The sequence below is a fragment of the Piliocolobus tephrosceles genome, chromosome 2 (assembly GCF_002776525.5).
Source record: "Piliocolobus tephrosceles isolate RC106 chromosome 2, ASM277652v3, whole genome shotgun sequence".
Classification (NCBI taxonomy): Eukaryota; Metazoa; Chordata; class Mammalia; order Primates; family Cercopithecidae; genus Piliocolobus; species Piliocolobus tephrosceles.
Genome location: NC_045435.1, coordinates 133373064 through 133390997, shown reverse-complemented (window position 1 = coordinate 133390997; position 17934 = coordinate 133373064).

Here is a 17934-nt window from a genome sequence, read left to right as displayed (position 1 = left end):
TTAAGGTTAAGGACTTGATATGGGGAGATTATCAAGGCGGTCCAATCTAGTCACATAAACACTTAAAACCAGAGAAACTTTTCTAGCTGTAGTCAGTCAGAGATAAATGTGATGACCAGAAAAATGGTCAGAGAGTTGCTGTCTTTGAAAATGAAGGAAGGTGCTCAAGAGCCAAGAAATGATGTGTGGTTTCTAGGAGCTGGAAAAATAAAACAAATTCTCCCATAAACTTCAGAGAGGAATGCAGTCCTGCCAACATCTTAATTTTAGCCCAGTGAGAATTGTGTCAACATACAGAATTATAAAATAATACACTTATGTTTTTGAGGTAATTTGTTACAGCAGTGATGGAAGACTGATAATAATTAGTTTTATAAACAAATTATAAATGCTATCCTCAGTAAGTTAGGTGTACTTCTTTTAAAAGTACTTTCAATACTATTGTGTCCAGAATTGGCGGGTTCTTGGTCTCACTGGCTTCAAGAATGAAGCCGTGGACCCTCGCGCTGAGTGTTACAGTTATTGAAGATGGTGTGTCTGGAGTTTGTTCCCTTCAGATGTTCAGATGTGTCCGCAGTTTCTTCCTTCTGGTGGGTTCATGGTCTTGCTGACTTCAGGAGTGAAGCTGCAGACCTTCCTGGTGAGTGTTACAGCTCTTAAAGGCTGCGTGGACCCAAAGAGTGAGCAACAACAACGTTTATTGTAAAGAGCAAAAGAACAAAGCTTCCACGTTATGGAACATGACCTTAGCAGGTTGCCCCTAGCTGGCTGAGGCAGACTGCTTTTATTCCCTTATCTGACCCCACCCACATCCTGCTGATTGGTCTATTTTGCAGAGAGCTGATTGGTCTATTTTACAGAGAGCCAGTTGGTCTATTTTGACAGCGTGCTGATTGGTGCATTTACAATCCCTGAGCTAGACACAGAATGCTGATGGGTGCATTTACAATCCTTTAGCAAGACACAGAGTGCCAGACAGAAAAGCTCTCCAAGTTCCCAGTAGGTTAGCTAGATACAGAGTACTGATTGGTGTATTTACAAACATTGAGCTAGATACAGAGTACTGATTGGTGTATTTACAAACCCTGAGCTAGACACAAAGAGTGCTGATTGGTGCATTTACAATCTTTTATCTAGACAGAGTGCTAGACAGAAAAGTTATACAAGTCCCCACTAGGTTAGCTAGATACGGTACTGATTGGTGTATTTACAAACCTTGAGCTAGACACAGGGTGCTGATTGGTGTATTTACACTCCCTAGCTAGACATAAAGGTTCTCCCAGTACCTACTAGACTCAGGAGCCCAGTTGGCTTACCTAGTGGATCTCACTCCCAGGCTGCAGGCGGAGCTGCCCACCAGTACCACTCCACCCCACCACACTCCTCAGCCCTTGGGCCAGTGATGGGATCTGGCACAGGGGCGCCGGGGGCGGCGCTTAGGGAGGCTCCCGCGCAGGAAGCTGCAGGTCCCGCCCTACCCCACGGGGAAGCAGCTGAGGCCCGGCGAGAATTGGAGCGCAGTGCCTGCGGGCAGGCACTGCTGGGGGACCCGGTGCACCCTCTGCAGCTGCTGGCCCAGGTGCTAAGCCCCTCACTGCCCGGCAGTGGGCGCAGGCCGGCCCCGAGGGCGGGGCCCACCGAGCCCACGCCCACCCGGAACTCGCGCTGGCCCGGTTCCCGCCGGCGTTTCCACACCTCCCATCAAGCGGAGGGGCCAGGCTCTGGCCTCAGCCAGCTCAGAGAGGGTCTTCCATAGTGCAGCGGCGGGCTGAAGGACTCCTCAAGTGCCACCAGAATGGTTCTGGCCGCCCAGGCCGAGGAGGCGCAGAGAGCCAGCGAGGGCTGCGAGGGCTGCCAGCGTCTGTCACCTCTCACTATAAAAGTACTTTTAAATACTTTTTAAAGTACTTGTAGTCTAATGCTTTTAAAAGTTCCATTTTATTTCCTTTATTAGCTTTTTAGCTATACTTCTTTTAAATGTATTAATGCTTGCTCTAGGAACCCATAATAAATGGTTACATTACAATAAAGATGTATTACAATATATAGCTTTAACACAGTTTACCTTGAATTCATATTATATCACTTCACACACAAAGAACCTGCATTTTCGCCTCCTCTCCTTTGTTTTATTATATATAACTCTTCCATCTATATTATGAACCTCACAATGCAGTCTTGTAGTTTTTACGTTTAAAGTAAAACAATTATTTTTGAAAAAATTAGAGTATTTTTAATTTGCCTTCATATTTACTATTTCTGCTGTTTTTCACTTCCCCCTGTAATTCCAAGTTTTCATATAGCATAATTTCCCTTCAAATTAAATAACTTTTTAAAGTACTTGTAAAATGAAAGTATTGGCAAACATTACTTTAGCTTTCCTTTATCTGCAAATACTTTTATTTCACCCTGATTTTTAACATATATTTTTGATGGATATGGAATTTTAGGCAAATAGTTTTTCCCCCAGTACTTTATAGATGTCATTTTATTGTCTTCTGTCATTGTTTCTTATGAAAAGTCATCGATTATTCTTACCATTGTTTTGTGTATGCACTGACTTTCTTCTGTAGCTGTGCTTCTATCTTTCATATTTAGCAATTTGACTATGATGCTTGTAGATGTGGTTTCTGTTAAACTATTTATTTTGTTTGGGATTTGTTGGGCTTGCATCTGTGACTTGAGGTCTTGCCCATCAAATGTGCAAAATACTACAATTTCTTCCAAATATTTTTGTTTTATTCCCTTTCTCTTCAGTGACTTTAATTATACATGTTAGACTATTTAAATGTATCTTACAGAATGCAGATGACTCTGTCCTTATAAACTATTTTATTTTTTTCTTCAGTTTATGTAATTTCGATTGGCCTGTCTTCAAGTTCACTTAGTTTTTTATCTACTATGTGTGTGCAATTTGCTGTTAATCTTATCTAGTATATTTTGAAATGTAAAATGCAGTATTTTTTTTTTTTTTTTGGTTGTAGAAGTCTATGTGATTCTTCTCTCTTTAAATACTCTTTACCTACTATATTATTATTTAATATATTAACAATAGTTGTTTTAAAGTTCTCGGTAATGCGGTCTTCTGTAGTTCTGCTTCCATTGGCTGTTTGTGTTCCAGACACTGTGATGAGAAGAGCAATAGAGGCGTTTCATCTCTCAGACAAGGTGATTGCTCAGATTCCTTTTATAGTTGAGTTGTTCCAGATTGGGCCACAGCTTTAACTAGATTGAGTTCATCTGTGACTAGCCCAACTTCCAATATCTAGTACAGCTGTCTTTTTTTAAATCTTAGCTATGTTTGAGCTGGGAAGGGGCCGAGCTGCAGTTTTTGATTTTTAAACTTTGTCGTTATATTCACTCCAACTATGTTCCAGTAATCTAATCACTGTGAGAGTATGTAGAACTGTGGTTCCAGACTCCTCTCCACTGCTGCTATGATTGTGGGAAAGAAGGTAAATTTTGGAAACAAATATGTTTTTTGTGTGAGTGTGATTGCATTTCTTCCAGGTTTCTTCCTGTTTGGCTGGCCCACACTATCTTCTAGAAGCTTGTCTAATTTCTCCTCTTCCCTGTAAAATGTGTCAGGACCAGGGAAAAACTTTTCCTTTACTCTGTAAAGGTTCACTGAAAATCAACTCATAAAAGAAAGTTTAATAGGGGAAAAGGCATACAAACTTATTAACATGTACAGGAGGACTTTATGAAATCTCAGTATAAGATCTCAGAGAAAATGAAGATTGTTGACACCTTTACATCACCTTAAGATTATAGAAAAAAATAGGGTTTGGGGTCATGGCAAAAAAAGGTTGTGGAAGGGAGAGGAAAGGAGGCCTGGCTAGCAAATGTGGTCTTGTTATGCAGACAAAATCTCACAGGAAGCAGCCCTGAAACAAAATAAATGTTTCTTTCAGACCTCAGTTACTCTTTCCCAGATCAAAACAGGGAAGGTCTTTAGGTAGAGCCTGGCTGCAGCGATGCAGACTTTCTCTAGAGATGCAAATCTCCCACAAAAGACAGCTTTTCAGCTATTCTTGTATTTCCAGCCCTCTCAATAGTCATCTTGAAATACATCAAAAAATATTTTAGGCTGAAATATTTGGTTTCTTTCAAATGTCTTGGTCTGTGGAAAGTCTGATACCCTATGTTCTAGTACCTAAACCAAGCACCCATCTCCAGGTAGGGAAATTTCTCCTAAGACAGGGTCTGCTTGAAATTTCTTTCATTAGCCCACAGATACGCCATGACTATGCTGATGCTGTATTTCATTGTATAATAATGTTTAAAGTTGATTTTAAGTTTAAAAATGCAGAAAAATAAGAGACTCAAAACCAGTTTTGTTAGAGTTGCCGGAAACATTTCAGTTCTATTTCATTTACAGTTTGTAAAAAAAAAAAAAAAAAAAATCAATAATAGTGACTTTTTTCTCTTTAACGTCATAAATTGGTCTCCTGATTTTTTTTTTAGCACACTATTTGAGTTGGGACTTAAGTTTTCTCATGTAGATTGTCCTTTATCTTTTTTATGTCTTTTTTAGTAATTATAATAACTTTCCACAAAACATAGCGTGGATTTTATCTTCTGTTTTTGTTTTTTTTGTTGTTGTTGTTGTTGTTTTGTTGTTTTTTGCAACAGAGTTTCACTGCCCAGGCTGGAGTGCAATGGCGGGATCTTGGCTCACTGCAGCATCCGCCTCTCGAGTTCAAGCGATTCTTCTGCCTCAGCGCCCCCAGTAGCTGGGATTACAGGTGCGTGCCACCACGCCCGACTGATTTTTTTTTTTTTGAGTAGAGACAGGGTTTCACCATGTTCGCCATAAAATATTCTTCTGTTAGTCTCTCAGTTGTATCCAGGCATCATGCTCTCTATTTTATCACTACTTTAAAAATGGGATGGTTTTCCTCACATGGCCCAAAGGGTATATTGGTGTGAACAATTTTAGAATGGCTATTTCATAAGGCATTTTAGAGACTCACATAGTGAGGATTACACGAAAACTCTAGGGGAGTAATAGTGCAATTTATTTTCACTTTTCTTTTAATTGTCAAAAAATCCCTAAATATAAATGCATTGAAATATGAAGTGAGAGTTCTTCTTTTCATACAACTGTCACTAAACTATTGAAGCTGAAAACAATTGGCTAAATCTGTACCATTCCCTGTATCACATACTGAGTGCCCATGTAGGAATGGGGTTGCTTGGGAACCCTTTCTATCTGTTTCACTGCTCTACTTGTCTGTACTGATACCAGGCATGTCCAGGTGTGTATTTACTTTTAACTATACTATTCAGTAATTAGTATGTTCTTTATGTGAGGATTACCTTTTTCTGCAATTCAGGAAAATCACCAGCAATGTATTTTCAACTGTCACTTCTTATTCATTCTCACTGATGTCCATGTCTGGAATGCTGATTAGCATCATGTTGGAACGTTTTAGTCTATCTTCCAGGACTTTTAAATCCTTTTCATATTTAAAAAACTTCATATTTTTATGCTGGCTTTGATTTAATTTTTCTATATTCTCCTCCAATTCATTAATACTCCTTGGTTAGGATTTATATAATCTATAATTTTTTAGTAATAATGATTAAAATTTTAATTCCTAGGATTACTAAGGGCTGCTTCTCCTCCCATTCATATCCTCTCTTTTTCCTTTTCTTGTTTCTCATGGCTTTTTCAAAATCTCTCCTGTCGTTGATGCATAGCTACTTAAGTTGTATGTAGTTTTTATTTTGACTTTTTGGGATGTTACTCAATTTTTAAAACTTTCGAGAATTTTAAGGACATTTATTTTTCTAGAAGACTTTTAGATTATTGTTTATCTGCTTGGAATTGGGTCTTCCCATTTTTTGACTGTTTTACAGTTATTTTGGCCATCTTTCATCTTATTCTATTATGTGTTCTGATTTTTTTTTGTTTGTTCGTTTTTGAGAAAAGTCTCACTCTGTTGCCCAGGCTGGAGTGAAATGGTGTGATCTTGGCTTACTGCAACCTCTGCCTCCTGAGTTCAAGCGATTCTAATGACTTACCCACCCGAGTAGCTGGAATTACAGGTATACAACACCACACTCAGCTAATTTTTGTATTTTTAGAAGAGACAGGTTTTCACCTTGTGGCCAGGCTGCTCCCAAACTCCTGGCCTCAAGCTATCTGCCCACCTTGGCCTCCCCAAGTTTTGGGATTACACATGTCAGCCACCATGCTTGACTATGTTCTGGAATTTTAGTTTGCAAGTTCATCTTATGCAGAAGTTTCTTCCCCGCCTTCCCCACCTTTCTGTCATCTTCCTGACTCTTGGTGTCTGTTGCTTCCATGGGTTTCATCAGGGTTCCGCATTAAGAAACAATTTTATACTGGTGAATCAGGACTTTTGTTTGAGGAGCTAGTGCTGATCAGTAATAAGAAATTTGGTCCAGTTCCTATTGTTCTTTCTTGGCCACTCTAGGCAATGACTCTGTGAAGGCCTCCAATAGTGGTGATGCACTGAATTTGGTTAATGGGTTGGGGAAGCCCTCATGGCAGGACAATCTGGCCTGACTCAGTGGGCCTCTCTGCTCTCTTTCCCCAGAATGACTGGGGACTTTAATCCTTGTTATCACAGTAGAGGTGAAAATTGTCTGCCTGTTTTGGATTTCAGAGCTACTGCTTATATCCTGCTTGTATCCCTGTATTTTTTTCTCTGGTTTTTTTTTTTTTTTTTTAATTTTCTCCCTCTGGAGTCATTTGTGTGAGAATAAATACATGTTTGCATATTTTCTTGTATTACATCTTTGCTATTTTGGAGTGAAGGCAAGAGGAGGAAAAGTGGTCTTCTATGTGAAATCGTATACCATCTTGACCAGAAGTTTAGATTTATATTTTAGAAAAGTAAGTCTGAAATAAGTATATAGTAGGCTAGAAGGCATTGAGGCTTGAGACGTGAGTTCCTTTCTGAGAGATTTCAGGACTTTTTCCTGAAAAGGAGTGTTCTGTGACAAGAATAATGGAGGAGAAAGAGATAAATTCCAGAGATTTCAAAAACAGTATCCAATTAGAGATGAACAGTGGTTCTCAACAGGGCTACACTGCCCCCCAGGGGGTGTTTTGGAAATTGATGGTAGTATTTTGGGTTGTCACGGTTATGGTGGGAAGCTTCTGATATTTAGCAGGTAAGGTCCAGGCATGGTTAATTTCCAGGAATGTGCAGGACAGTCCTGTTCAACAGTCTTGTATGTCCTGAATGACTTTCAAATGTCCCAGGCAGACACTCATATGGGTTAAGCACCTATTTAAAATCATTTTAGGGCAAACCTATTTTACAAGTTAATACTATGTAGTTTTCACAAGATTTTATTATATACTGAATTTTCCAGGAAAACTACAATATTAATTCAGTGAAGATTATACTTTTTTTGTTTGGAACTTCACCATGAATTATTCACCATTTCAGAGAATCATTGCACTGGCAGCAACAGTGATTATGGTATTAAATTACCATAATAACAAATCTGGACTATTTTGTTATCTGTGATGTTTATTCACAATGGAGAAAATAAGAGATTCTTTTGAATAAACCTAAAATTGAATATTATTTAACGAAATCATATGAAGAATGAGAATTTTGCTAAATTTTATTGTTTCTTAAGAGAGTTTCTTATTATGAAACTGGTGGATGAGGACTTCCGTTTGAGGAGATAGTGTTGATCAATAATATGAAATATCACATTATAGTCATCACAAATATTTTTTATCTTTTTTAGTGACACAATGATATATATATATATATATATATAGGAAATTGCATAATGAAATTAGTTATTGCTTTTGGGATCCTGTTACTTTTCAACATTACTCTGATGCTGTCTTCAAAGACCTAGCACACTAGTTCTCTTTAGTCTTTTGTACTGAAATTCCTTTTTCTAAATTGACCTTTTATTTTCATCTATTAAAAGCTATGATTTCTAGAGTCTTTGTAAATTTTGAGACTAAATGCTTGCTTCAGCATGTAGGGAGATTTCAGGAGAGATGATAATATTTTTGTGCTATCTCATGTCATAACAAAAGGAAGCTTTTAACACTACTCTTGTAAGTACAGCCCAACTTATTTGTGAGGGTATCCTACTTTCACTCATTTCTTCCACTTTGAAAGCATATAACTAATCTTGGCTTTTATCCTTACTTTATTCAATGTTATCTTCCTCTTTCCTTTATCTTACACAAACAATTTTGGTGTATTAATATGTATCTTACCAGGTTTTATTCTAGTGCTATTCATGTTGCTGTTCTTTTCTTCTTCCAACTACTTTGAATGGTTGGCTTCTGATCATCTTTCTTTTCTTGAATCTAAACATTTTCATTATAAGTAGATGCAATCACCTGACTGCTTCAAAATATCTTCCAGTGTAGTGATGTCTGAGAAATTATATATTGGGATATATGTGATTTTATCATAAATTTACTTTTAAAAATTTTCCTTTTATATTATAGTTAGGACATTATACTGATTATTTTGATGTTTTTGTGGACTGAATTTTGTTTTCCCCTCAAATTCATATGTTAAAGTTCTAACTCTAGTACAACCCCCAATATGATAGGGCCTTTAAAGAGGTAACTGAGGGGTTAGGTGACATCATCAGGGCAGAACCCTAATCCAATATGACTGATGGGCTCTTAAGAAGAGGAAGACTCACTAGGGATGTGCACACAGAGAAAAGACCATGTGAAGACACAGTGAGAGGGAGACCTTCTGCAAGCCAAGAAGAAAGGCCTCAGGAGAAACCAAGTGAACGGATACCTTGATCTTGGACTTCCCCTCTTCAGAACTGTGGGAAAATAAATTTCTGCTGTTTAAGCCAACCTCTGTGGTATTTTGTTATGGCAGGCCTAGCAAACTAATACAGGTATTATATCTGTAGGCAGGTGAAATTGTCTGTGCTTATCGCTTTCAAGCAAGTTAAGAGGGTATCACAAAACATTTGTTACAAATGAGGTTTGGGAAAGTCATGGAGTACTCACGAATAGCCACATGCTCTCCCATATTCTCCAGCCTCCAAGCAGCTTGCTGGAGCCATAAAACCAATATTACCCCTGGCTGTGAGCAGAAATGCTTATGTTATTTCTAGTCTGAGCTATAGATGAATCAGAATATAACTTCTAGTGGCATCTTTTTACCTGTGACAGCAATTAGCAAGGTCCTGCATTCAGATGGTGGAGCACAAGGAGCTAGGTCTGAGACAGCTGCTCTTAAGGATTGAAAAAATTCATATTGGACATTGTGTGAGTGAGAAAAACACTTTTCTCACTTTTTATAAATTGGACAAAGTGTCCAATTCATATTGGACATTTTGTCACAAGGTTGATTTTTTAAGATAGCAAAACTTACTGCTACTCTGATTATACAAAATTTGGCATAGGAAGAGGGATGCTATCATAACAAAAGCTGAAATATATTTTGTTGGCTGCAGTGTCAGGTAGACTTTACTGGAGTCTAGGAAAATGGTGATCTATGTTATACAGAGTAAAATATATATTAACACTACTACTTTTGGTAATAAAGAAGACTAGCAAGTATAAGGAATTAGTTGGAAAAGAAAACATTATGTGTACTGGGTGCTATGAGTGACTTTCAGCAAGATATAAGAAAAGAGGTGAAATGAGTAATGCATTTTAGTGAATAGAGGGAGTTCAGGACCTTTCAGTGATGGAGAAGCCAACTGCTTTGAGATCATAGACGAGAGAGAGATTTAAGAAAGCCTTCAGAAATCAACACCCTGAAAATCTCTCAGATACCTAAAAAATTTCAGGGAAAAGATTAGATAGAGAATTTGGTCTCCCCATAGTAGCCCAGCAACTTCAAGGTAGCAGCCACCAAGTTAAAAACAAACAAATATACAAACAAAAGGCAAACAAACAAAAACCCACCAAAAACCTCACATGGGTAAGAGAGAAAATAAGTACAGATTAATGACATCACAAAAAGACCCGAAGTTGTAGTTTCTGGAATATTGTTCTCAAAAGAAGCAGATAGATAATGAGACATGAGTCTGGTATTAAAAAGCTGTGACTATTGGAGATTTATTTATTTTAATTTTTATGTTTGTTTTAAGTCAATTTATTTTTTTCCCCTAAGTTATTGGTGTACAGGTGGTATTTGGTTACATGAGTAAGTTCTTTAGCAGTGATTTGTGAAATTTTGGTGTACCCATCAGCCGAGCAGTGTACTCTGCACCATATTTGTAGTCTTTTATCCCTTGTCCCTCTCCCCCTCTTCCCCCCGAATCCCCACAGTCCATTGTATCATTCTTATGCCTTTGCATGTGCCTGTGCTCCCACATATCAGTGAGAACATACGATGTTTGATTTTCCATTCCTGAGTTACTTCACTTAAAATAATAGTCTCCAATCTTATCCAGGTCACTGCAAACGCTGTTAATTCATTCCTTTTTATGACTGAGTAGTATTCCATCATACACACACACACACACACACACACACACACACACACACACACCATGGTTTCTTTAGCCACTCATTGATTGATGGGCATTTGAAATGGTTCCATTGCAATTGTGAATTGTGCTGCTATGAACATGCGTGTGCAATTATTTTTTCATAAAATGACTTCTTTTCCTCTGGGTAGATACCCAGTAGTGGGATTGCTAGATCAAATGGTAGTTCTACTTTTAGTTCTTTAAGGAATCTCCACACTGTTTTCCATAGTGGCTGTACTAGTTTACATTCCCACCAGCAGTATAGAAGTGTTCCCTGATCACCATATCCATGCCAGCATCTACTGTTTATTTATTTTTCGATTATGGCCAGTCTTGCAGGCATAAGGTGGTATTGCATTGTGGTTTTAATTTGCATTTCCCTGATCATTAGTGATGCTGAGCATTTTTGCATATGTTTGTTGGCTGTATTAGTCTGTTTTCATGCCACCGATAAAGACATACCCGAGACTGGGAAGAAAAAGAGGTTTAATTGGACTTACAGTTCCACATGGCTGGGGCGGCCTTAGAATCATGGCAGGAGGTGAAAGTCACTCCTTACATGGTGGTGGCAAGAGAAAAAATGAGGAAGATGCAAAAATGGAACCCCCTGATAAAAACGTTGGATCTCGTGAGACTTATTCACTACCACAAGAACAGTATGGGGGAGCTGTCCCCATGATTCAAAGTATCTTCCACCAGGTGCCTCCCACAACACATGAGAATTATGGGAGTACAATTCAAGATGAGATTTGGGTGGGAACACAGAGCCAAATCCTATCATTATGCCCCTGGCCCTTCCAAATCTCATGTCCTTACATTTCAAAACCAATCATGCCTTCCCAACAGTCCCCCACAAAGCATTTAGCTCATTTCAGCATTAACCCAAAAGTCCACAGTCCGAAGTCTCATTTGAGACTAGGCAAGTCCCTTCCTCCTACGATCCTCTTAAATCAATAATAAGGTAGTTACTTCCTAGATACAAGGAGGATACAGGCATTGGGTAAATATAGCCATTCCAAATGGGAAACATTGGCCAAAACAAAGGGGCTACGGGGCCCATGTAAGTCCAAAATCCAATGGAACAGTCAAATTCTAAAGCTCCAAAATAGTCTCCTTTGACTCCATGTCTCATATCCAGGTCATGCTGTTGCAAGAAGTAGGTTCCCATAATCTTGGGCAGCTCTGCCTTTGTGGTTTTGCAGAATATAGCCTGCCTCTGTGGCTTTTCCAGCTGCATGGTGCAAGCTGTCAGTGGATCTGAGGTTGGGAGGATGGTGGCCCTCTTCTCACAGCTTTACTAGACAGTGTCCCTATAGGGACTCTGTGTAGGGACTCTGACCCCATATTTCTCTTCTGTACTGCCCTAGCAGATGTTCTCCATGAGGGTCCCACCCCTGTAGCAAACTTTTGCCTGGGCATCCAGGGATTTCCATACATCTTCTGAAATCTAGGTGGAGGTTCCCAAACCTCAATTCTTGATTTCTGTGTACCCACAGACCCAACACCGTGTGGAAGCTGCCAAGGTTTGGAGCTTGCACCTTCTGAAACCATGGGTTGATCTGTACCTTGGCCCCTTTAAGCAATGGCTGGAATGGCTGGGATGTAGGGCACCAAGTCACTAGGCTGCACACAGCATGGGGACCCTGGGCCAGGCCTATGAAACCATTTTTAACTACTAGGCCTCTGGGTCTGTGATGGGGAGTCTGCCAGGAAGACCTGTGACATGCTCTGGAGACATTTTCCCCATTGTCTTGAGGACATTTGGCTCCTTGTTACTTATGTAAATTTCTGCAGCCAGCTTGAATATCTCCTCAAAAAATGGGTTTTTCTTTTCTACTGCATCATCAAACTGCAAATTTTCTGAACTTTTATGCTGTTTCCCTTTTAAAATGGAATGCTTTTAGCAGCACCCAGGTCACCTTTGAATGATTTGCTGCTTAGAAATTTCTTCCACCAGGTACCCTAAATCATCTCTCTCAAGTTCAAAGTTCTGCAAATCTCTAGGACAGGGGCAAAATGTCACTGATCTCTGGTAAACATAACAAGAGTTGCCTTTGCTCCATTTCCCAACAAGTTCTTCATCTCCATCTGAGACCACCTCAGCTTGGACCTTATTGTTCATATCACTATTAGTAGTTTTGTCGAAGCCATTCAACAAGTCTCTAGGAGGTTCCAAACTTTCCCACATTTTCTTGTCTTCTGAGCCCCCCAAATGGTTCCAACCTCTGCCTGATACCCAGTTTCAAATTTGCTTCCACATTTTTGGGTATCTTTTCAGCAACACCCCACTCTACTATTACCAATTTACTGTATTAGTCAATTTTCATGCTGCTGATAAAGACATACCTGAGACTGGGAAGAAAACTACGTTTAATTGGGCTTACAGGCCGGGCGCGGTGGCTCAAACCTGTAATCCCAGCACTTTGGGAGGCCAAGATGGGTGGATCACGAGGTCAGGAGATCAAGACCATCCTGGCTAACACGGTGAAACCCCGTCTCCACTAAAAAATACAAAAAACTAGCTGGGCGAGGGGCGGGCGCCTCTAGTCCCAGCTACACCGGAGGCTGAGGCAGGAGAATGGCATAAACCTGGGAGGCGGAGCTTGCAGTGAGCCGAGATCCGGCCACTGCACTCCAGCCCAGGCTACAGAGCAAGACTCCGTCTCAAAAAAAAAAAAAAAAAAAAAAAAAAAAATTGGGCTTACAGTTCCACATGGCTGGGGGGCTGGCTGTTCCTTTTGTCTTGCAAAAGCCCTTTAGTTTAATTAAGTCCCAACTACTTACCTTTTTTTAAATTGCATTTGCTTTTGGGTTCTTGGTCATAGAATCCTTGCCTAAGCCAACATCTAGAAAGGTTTTTCCAATGTTATCTTCTAGAATTTTTATAGTTTGAAGTCTTAGATTTAAGTCTTTAATGCATCTTGAGTTGATTTTTGTATAATATGAGTGATGGGGATACAGTTTCATTCTCCTACATGTGGCCAATTATCCCAGCACCATTTGTTGAAAAGGGTGTCTGTTCCCCACTTTATGTTTTTGTTTGCTTTGTTGAAGATCAGTTGGCTGTAAGTATTTGGGTTTATTTCTGGGTTCTCTATTCTGTTCCATTGGTCTATATACCTATTTTATACCAGTGCTGTTTTGGTGATGATGGCCTATCATATGGCTTGAAATCAGGGTAGTGTGATGCCTCCAAATTTGTTCTTTTCACTTAGTCATGGTTTGGCTGTGTGGGCTGGCTCTTTTCTGGTTCCATATGAATTTTAGAATTGTTTTTTCTAGTTCTGTGAAGAATGATGGTGGTATTTTGATGGCGATTGCATTGAATTTTTAGATTGCTTTTGGCAGTATGGTCATTTTCACAATATTGATTTTACCCATCCATGAGCATGAGATGTGTTTCCATTTGCTTGTGTTGTCTATTTCTTTCAGCAGTGTTTTTTAGTTTTCCTTGTAGAGGTCTTTTGACTCCTTGGTTAGATATATTCCTAAGTATTTTTATTTTTTACAGCTATTGTAAAAGGTGTTGAGTTCTGGACTTGATTCTTTGCTTGGTCACTCTTGGTGTATAGAAGAGCTACTGATTTGTGTAAATTAATCTTATATCCAGAAACTTTGCTGAATTCTTTTATCATTTCCAGAAGCTTTCTGGAGGAGTCTTTAGGGTTTTCGAGGTAAATGATCATATTGTCAGCAAACAGTGACAGTTTGACTTCCTCTTTACTAATTTGGATGCCCTTTATTTCTTTCTCTTGTCCTACTGCTCTGGCTAAGGCTTCCAGTACTATGTTGAAGAGGAGCAGTGAGAGTGGTCATCCTTGTCTTGATCAGTTCTCAGAAGGAATGCTTTCAACTCTTCCCCATTCAGTATTATGTTGGTTATGGGTTTGTCATAGATAACTTTTATTATGTTGAGGTATGTCCCTTGTATGCCGATTTTGCTGAGAGTTTTAATCATAATGGGATAGTGGATTTTGTCAAATTTTTTTTCTGCATTTATTGAGATGATTCTGTAATTTTTGTTTTTAATTCTGTTTATATAGTGTATCACATTTATTGACTTGTGTTTGTTAAACCATCCCTGCATCCCTGGTATGAAACCAACTTGATCTTGGTGGATTATCTTTTTGATATGTTGTTGGATTCAGTTAGCTAGTATTTTGTTGAGGATTTTACCATCTATATTCATCAAGGATATCAGTCTGTAGTTTTCATTTTTGGTTATGTCATTTCCTGGTTTTGATACTAGGGTGATGCTGGCTTCATAGAATGAATCAGGGAGAGTTCCTTCTTTCTCTGTCTTGTGGAATAGTGTCAATAGAATTGGTACCAATTCTTCTTTGAATGTCTGGTAGAATTCTGCTGTGAATCCATCTTGTCCTGGGATTTTTTTTGTTGGTAACTTTTAAATTACCATTTCAATCTTACTGCTTGTTTTTGGTCTGTTCAGGGTATCTAATTCTTCCTGATTTAAGCTAGGAGGGTTGTATTTTTCTGAGAATTTATCCATCTCCTCTAGGTTTTCTAGTTTATGTGCATAAAGGTGTTCATAGTCTTTTGTATTTCAGTGGTGTCAGTTGTAATGTCTCCTGTTTCATTTCTTAATGAGGTTATTTGGATTTTCTCTCTTCTTTTCTTGGTTAATCTTGCTAATGGTCTATCAATTTTATTTATCTTTTCAAAGAACCAGTTTCATTTATCTTTTTATCTTTATCTTGTTTCATTTATCTTTTTTGTTTGTTTGTTTGTTTTAATTTCATTTAGTTCTGCTGTGATATTGGCTATTTCCTTTCTTCTGCTGGGTTTGGGTTTGGTATGTTATTGTTTCTCAGTTCCTTTAGTGTGACCTTTGAATGTCAGTTTGTGTTCTTTGAGTCTTTTTGATGTAGGCATTTAGTGCTATGAACTTCCTCATAGCACCAACTTTGCTGCATCCCAGAGTTTTTAACAGGTTGTGTCATTATTGCTGTTCAGTTCAAAGAATTTTTAAATTTCCATCTTGATTTTACTTTTGACCCAATGCTTATTCAGGAGCAGGTTATTTGATTTCCACATATTTGCATGGTTTTGAAAGTTCCTTTGGAGTTGATTTCCAGGTTTATTCCACTGTGATCTGAGAGAGTGCTTGGTATAATTTCAGTTTTCTTATGTTTATTGAGGCTCGTTTTATGGCCTATCATATGGTCTATTTTGGAGAAAGTTCCATGTGCAGCTGAATAAAATGTGTATGCTGCAGTTGTTGGATGAAATGTTCTGTATACATCTGTTAAGTCCATTTGTTCCAAGGTATAGTTTAAATTCATTATTTCTTTGTAGACTTTCTGTCTTGATTATCTGTCAGTGCAGTATTGAAGTCCCCCACTATTGTTGTGTTGCTGTTTATCTCATTTCTTAGGTCTTTTAGTAATTGTTCTATAAATTTGGGAGCTCCAGTGTTAGGTGCATATTTGTTTAGGACTGTGATATTTTCCTGTTGGGCAAAGCCTTTTATCATTATATAATGTCCTTCTTTGTCTCTTTTAACTGCTGTTACTTTAAAATTTATTTTGTCTGATATAAGAATAGCTACTCCTGCCCCCCTTTTGGTGTCCATTTGCATGAAATGCCTTTTTCCACCCCTTTAAGTTTATGTGAGTCCTTATGTGTTAAGTGAGTCTCCTCAAGGCAGCAGATAGTTGGTTCATGAGTTCTTATCCATTCTGCAGTTCTGTACATTTTAAGTGGAGCATTAAGGCTATTTACATTCAATGTTAGTACTGAGATGTGAGGTACCATCGCATTCATCGTGCTATTTGTTGCATGTGTACTTTGGTTGTTTTTTTGTTTTTACTACTTAACTTGTATTTTTGTTTTATAGGTCCTATGTGATTTATGCTTTAAAGAGGTTCTGGTTCGATGTGTTTCCAGGATTTGTTTCAAAAATTAGAACTCCTTTTAGCAGTTCCTGTATTGGTGGCTTGGTAGTGGTGAATTCTTTCAGTGTTTGTCTGAAAAAGACTGTACCTTTCCTTCATATATGATGCTTAGTTTTGCTGGATACAAAATTTTTGGCTAAATAATTGTTTTGTTGAGGAGGCTGAAGATAGGGGCCCCCAATCCTTGCTAGTTTGTAGGGTTTCTGCTGAGAAATCTGCTGTTAATTGACAGGTTTTCCTTTATAGGTTACCCGGTGCTTCTGTCTCACAGCTCTTAAGATTCTTTCCTTTGCTTTAACTTCCAATAACCTGTTGACAATGTGTCTAGGCGATGGTCTTTTTGCAACAGATTTCCCAGGTGTCCTTTGTGCCTCTTGTATTTGGATGTCTAGGTCTCTAGCAAGGCTGAGGAAGTTTTCCTCGATTATTCCCCAAATATGTTTTCCAAGCTTTTAGAATTCTCTTCTTCCTCAGGAACACCAATTATTCTTGGGTTTGTTTGCTTAACATAACACAGACTTCTTGGAGGTTTTGTTCATATTTTTTAATTCTTTTTTCTTTGTCTTTGTTGGATTGGGTTAATTTGAAGCTCTGAATTTCTTTCTTCTACTTGTTCGGTTCTGTTGCTGAGACTTTCCAGAGCATTTTTGCCTTGCTATAAGTGTGTCCAGTGTTTCCTGAATTTTTGATTATTTTTTCTTTAAACTATTTGCTTGAATATTTCTCCCTTTACTTCTTGTATTGTTATTTTAGATTTCCTTGCATTGGACTTTGCCATTCTCTGGTGCCTCCCTTATTAGCTTAATAACTAACCTCCTGAATTCTTTTTTGGGTAAATAAGTGTTTTCTTCTTGGTTTGGATCCATTGCTGGTGAACTAGTGTGATTTTTTGGGGGTGTTAAAGAGCCTTATTTTGTCATATCACCAGAGTTGGTTTCCTGGTTCCTTCTCATATGGGTAGGCTCTGTCAGAGGGAAGGTCTAGGGATGAAGTCTATTGTTCAGATTATTTTGTCCCATGGGGTGTTCCCTTGATGTAGTACTCTCCCCCTTTTCCTATCAATGTGGCTTCCTGTGAGCAAACTGCAGCAATTGTTGTCTCTCTTCTGGGTCTAGCTGCCCAGCAAGTCTGCCAGGCTCTGGGCTGGTACTGGGGGTTGTCTGTGCAGAGTCCTGTGATGTGAACTGTCTATGGGTCTCTTAGCTGTGGATACCAGCACCTGTTCTGGTGGAAGTGGCAGGGAGTTGCAGTGGACTCTGTGAGGGTTCTTAACTTTAGTGGTTTAATGCTCTATTTTTGTTCTGGTTGGCTTCCTGCTGGGACATGGTGCCATGGTGCTTTCCAGAGAGCATCAGCTTTGGTATATAAAGAGGAACCAGCAGTGGCCGGGGCCCTAGAACGCCCAAGATTTTATGTCCTTTGTCCCAGCTACCAGGGTGGGTAGGGAAGGACTATCAGGTGGAGGCAGGGCTGGGATGTCTGAGCTCAGACTTTGATTGGGCAGGTCTTGCTGCGGCTGCTATGGGGGATGGGGTGAGGTTCCTGGTCA